General features: G+C 43.5%; 1 protein-coding gene across 1 annotated transcript in view; it reads right to left on the bottom strand.

The window, feature by feature from the left end:
- Window positions 1-5,553, bottom strand: part of NEBL (nebulette) — a 390,871-nt gene that overhangs the window by 364,039 nt on the left and 21,279 nt on the right. The window lies entirely within an intron of this gene.

The raw sequence follows: 5,553 nt of genomic DNA, 5'->3' as shown, positions 1-5,553 counted from the left end.
CTCGGCTCACTGCAACTTCCACCTCCCGGGTTCAAGCAATTGGCCTGCCTCAGCCTCCTGAGTAGCTGGGACTACAGGTGCGCACCACCACGCCCAGCTAATTTTTGTATTTGTAGTAGAGATGGGGTTTCACCATGTTGGCCAGGATGGTCTCGATCTCCTGCCCTCAAGTGATCCACCCACCTTGGCCTCCCAAAGTGCTGGGATTACAGACGTGAGCCACCGTGCCCAGCCCCTGCCCTCCTTTTGCCTGCTCCTTTCTCTCCCCAGGACAGGCCATAGAAACTAAGAATATGCTCTCACCTTCCCCTACCTTTCCATAAAGAAATTCTCTGACGTCCATTATCTGATTGTGGGTCACAAGACCCCCGTTTCAGAAGGGGTCCTGCCCCATCCCCAGGAGGAAGGAAGCCTGCACAGAGAGGCCAAGAAGAACCTGAAAGGATGGGTCTGGCTGGCTTTCCCCACTCGTCTGTTAGCATTAGATCATCCCCTCTGTGGCTAATCACATTTCTCCACATGGGTGTCCACGCTTCAATCACACCTATCCAGTGAAGTATCCCAAAAAGGCCCAAGAGAACATGGTAGTGAGAACTTCTGGACAGCTGTTCCTGGAGGGGGTGCAGCAGGGGAGGGCATGGAAGCTCTGCACCCCTTCCTCACCCTCTGCACCTCCTCATCGGTATCCTTGGTAATAGTCTTTCTTTTTCTGTTTCCTTTTGAGACAGAGTCTCTCTCTGTCACCCAGGCTGGAGTACAGTGGTGCGATCTCAGCTCACTGCAACCTCCGCCTCCTGGGTTCAAGCGATTCTCTCACCTCAGCCTCCTGAGTAGCTGGGACTACAGGCACACGCCACCACACCCAGATAAGTTTTTATATTTTTAGTAGATACGGGGTTTCACCATGTTGGCCAGGCTTGTCTCAAACTCCAGACCTCAAGTGGTCCACCTGTCTTGGCTTCCCAAAGTGCTGGGATTAGAGGCATAAGCCCCATCGCATCTGACCTGTAAGTCTTTCTAATAAACCAGTAAATATAAGTAAGGGTCTCCCTGAGTTCTGTGAGACACCCTAGCAAATTAACAGAACCCAAGGAGAGAGTCATGGGAACCCTGATTAATAGCCTGTTAGTCACAAGCGCAAATAAAGTGAACTGGAGCTTGCGACTGGCATCGGAAGTGGGTGATGGCGGCGGTCTTGTGGGACTGAACCCTCAACCTGTGGAATCTGGTGCTATCTCCAGGTAGATAAGGTCAGAAGTGAACTGGAGGACACCCAGCTGGTGTCCACCGCAGAACTGATCCCTTCTCTGTATGTGTGGGAAAATCCCTCACACATCTGGTCACAGAACTCTTCTGCGTTGATTGCTGTTGGGTAAAAACAGAGGAAAAACAGTTTGTGTTTTTTCCACTCAGAGCTCTCCCCTTAGGGAGGTTCTCTACTAAGTTATGTTCCTTTTTTAGCATATTATTATTGACTTCTAAACTAAATAAAGGCTCCCATTGCAAAATCAGAGCAACGATTATTTTTGAAAGACCAAGACTGAACTATGAAATAATGAAGGCCTCACTTTTAAATTATTTACAAAACAAATAAATAAAATATGGACCAAAAATATTTGTCTCTACTTCCATAGCCTCGTTTATGTGTGGCTTGCATCTTTTTTAAACTAAGGATTTATATCGAACTGTTGGAAGCTTTCGCTTCTCATCAACTTCCCGACAAATTCTGCTCAGAACAGCTGCTACCATAAAATTTAATTTGCTACTTCCCAAAAAAGTCACTTCAGTGTAAAATAACTTTGCCTTCCTGCTAATATTTTACAACCAATTAAAGCTGAAATGATGGCTGGGAGTCTACCCAGTGAGGCTCCAACCACGGACTTGCACAACTACAGTATGTGAAGAAAAACATGAAGTCACATGTGCTGAAGAACATACAATATATCTCCAAACATTTGCACTGCCAAGAAAAGAAACTGGTGGGGTTGTTTGGCAAATATAAAAATGAGATGTGAAAACTTCAGAATTATTATCTGTGTAAATCCATTTCCATGTTTCAAAAGTTTAAAAGACAGAATCATTACATGTTCCTAATTAATCTTTATAGTAATCATTCTTTGCACACCTTCTGTACAAAAGTCACACCCGAAGCCAACAGCCTGGCACACCACGTTATGGCATTTATTATGAGCTCACAAAATGAAAACTTTCTTCAGATGTTTTCCTAGGTGTCCAAATTGTACAAGAAAATTAATAGGAAGTGGAATTTCGCCAACTTCTTCAACCCTGGCTGCAGAACAAGGTCCCGTTGTCGAAACTCATTCACACCAAGGTGGTGCTCAATGTTCAAAAGAGGTGACAGGAATGTTTCCTCAGCCAAGCCAAGGAAAATTAATGACCACCACTCAGAAATATACACACTGTTAGGGCAATTCCCTGACCTCTGATCATCACTGAAGGGCAGAGACGGGAAGGATGAAATGAGGGAGAGCAAAGAAAGGAACTGAAGTCATTTTTGGAGAAATAAACAAGACTCAATTCTTCTGCAGGATTTTTCTAAAGCAACCTAGGCTGAAATTATATTCAGGAAACAAAAGATATGTTTTCGCACATATAGCAACGCACACCATGTAATTCACCCTGCTTTAGTCAACGGTCATGACTTTGTCACTGATGATGACAGAAACCTCCTGCGTCATCACTTTCTTCTGACACTCATGTGTAGAAACTTCCAGGGGGTCCAACTCGCTCAAGGACCATAGCCTCATGATAACTCTTGGTTCATTTTAATGACAAAATGCACTCTTGTTTACACCCAAGGGGATATCATTACAGTAAATATGTGACTGTCCCTTTAGCGCGAGCACACACACACAAAAGTCCTTTTTTAGCCCATTAGTGCTTTATTTTTACAGCCAGGCAAAGTGAAAAAAAAACTAAAACCCTAAGTCACACATCACGTCACTCCTCTGCTCAACACCCCAGCAGCTGCCCCCTTAGTCAGAGCTGCCTGGATTCTGCAGTCCCTGTAATGGTTTACAGGCCTTGTAGGGTCCCCATTGTCCCCTGGCCCCTTCCTCCCTTCCACACAGGCTTCCTGCCTGGATTGCTTTTCCCACATGCCCCAGGTTCACTCCGTGCCCTTGCTATTCCCTTGCCTGTACCAGGTTTTACTCCAGTGTGAGAACTAGACTTCCCTGACCAACTTATGCAAAATTTCAAACTCTCCTCCTACTCCCTGCCCAACCTAGTGAAACTTACCTCTTCCCCTGCTCGATTTTTCTCTACAGAATGCATCCGTTTCTAATATTTTACTGATTGTTTTGTTTTGGGTTTTGTCTGCTTCTTTCCACTAAGAAGCTCCACGAGGACAGGAATTTTCCTCTACTTTGTTCACTGCCACATTCCAAGTACTTAGGACAGCGCCTGGTTCATAGGAGAGGCTCTTTCAATATTAAGTAAATAAACAAATGAATTCCATCATTACTGAATAATAAATGAAGGAGTGAGTGCATTTCCACTATCCAGAAATGGGACAGAGAAGGCAAGCCTTCCAGGGCCTGCGAGGAATGTAGACAGAGTCAAGTCTGATCTTACTTCCACCCAACACAGCTCAATCCATCATGGATTCTCTTTCAGGCTCATCCGTCTGGCCACTCCTTGACTTCCAATGATCATTAACGAATCTCATAGATTGGGCCCCAGGGACAGTGACTCCAGTAAAATATTTTAAAACCATTAGTACCAAGAATTCCAAAGGCATCCAATGAGCATCTCCTCACCTCCATTTCCCAATGTTACACAATGCCCCCGGGCTATTCATCACATCACAGGCTACAAGGACAATAGTATCCAACACTGACAAAAGTCAACATAAATCCATGGGACACTGAGATGAAAGGATCACCTGAGCCCAGGAGTTCAAGGTTACAGTGAGCTATGATTATGCCACTGCACTCCAGCCTAGGAAACACAGCAAGAACTTGTCCAAGAAAAAAGAAAAAGAAAAAAAATCCAGAGTAACAAAAGCCAAAAAGAAACAGGAAGAGGATAAAATTTCATCCAAACTTCTAACTATTCTGCCCAATTGCACATCAAGTAATATTATACTTGGTTCAAGCACAAACTCCACTCTGAATTTCAGAACCTCAGAACAGTAATTTAAGTTTCTATTTAGAGAGAAAAGAAAGACTAATGAGTCAAGCTGTAGTCCAGAAATCCAATGACCGCATTATTTTACTTCTTTATTCTTCTAAAGTGAAGAGTGCCCTTGAAAAAAACAACTGTACATCAGTTTCCTTGTTTGTAGCAACATGAATAATAGAATAACCCCACAGAAAACCAGCACCACCTTATGTACTTACAACCAAAGTCTTGGTCTCCTTGGTCTCAACCTCCATCTTCAGACTTGGTGGATTTTATCTGACTGAGAAACTCCAGTCTCCTAGGCCAAAATTGTCCACCCCACACCATGAGCCTTCTAGCTCACAACTGTGCAATGGCCGTGAAAATACGTAATATTTAGGGGTCAGGCACTTTCTATGCATTATCTCTTGTAAACCTCTCAACAACTCTTGGCAGTAGATGCTATTATTCAATATTATCTCCCATTTCACAGATAACGAAATTGAGGTTGAAGAGATGAAGTGGTTCCCCATGTGGGTCTAGAGCTCAAAAAGAAATGAGTCTGGCTCTTAATGCCCACGCTATACAGCAAGGCTGCAAAGACTCTTGTATTTCAAATTTTAAAAATTTTTTAAGACGGAGTTTTGCTCTGTCATCCAGGCTGGAGTGCAATGGTGAGATCTCAGCTCACTGCAACCTACGCCTCCCAGGTTCAAGAGATTCTCCTGCCTCAGCGTCCTCAACCTCCTGAATAGCTGGGATTACAGGCACCTGCCACTACACCTGGCTAATTTTTTGTTTTATATATATATATGTGTGTGTGTGTGTGTGTATATATATATATATAGGGTTTTTTTTGTTTTCGTTTTTGTTTTTTGAGACGGAGCCTCACTGTATCTCCCAGGCTGAAGTGCAATGATGCAATCTCAGCTCACTGCAACCTCCACCTCCAGGGTTCAAGTGATTCTCCCACCTTAGTCTCCTGAGTAGCTGGGATTACAGATGCACACCACCACAACCAACTAATTTTTGTAGTACAGACGGGGTTTCACCATGTTGGTCAGGCTGGTCTCAAACTCCTGACCTCATGATCCTCCCTCCTCAGCCTCCCAAAGTGCTGGGATTACAGGCGTGAGCCATTGTGCCCGGCCGTAAATTAAGTTCTTAAAATAAAAGCATATACAGAAATAAATGTAAGCCTTTACATCTTAAAAGTAAGACGTAGCACCTCGTTATATTTGTTAAATGATGCAAAATGAAGTAAGACCACATGAACAAAATAGAAGGGGCAAAATAGAGAAGTTCATAATGAATACAGACATGATATGTATATTTTTCAGAAATCTATTCCACCTGATTCAGTGTTTTTGGGAAACTGTTTCCTAAAAATTGGCTTAATCATAGAGAATGATTCTCCAGTTCAGAGAG

This window comes from Papio anubis, chromosome 11 (assembly GCF_008728515.1).
Source record: "Papio anubis isolate 15944 chromosome 11, Panubis1.0, whole genome shotgun sequence".
Lineage (NCBI taxonomy): Eukaryota > Metazoa > Chordata > Mammalia > Primates > Cercopithecidae > Papio > Papio anubis.
This window is presented reverse-complemented; position numbering and strand designations above follow the sequence as displayed.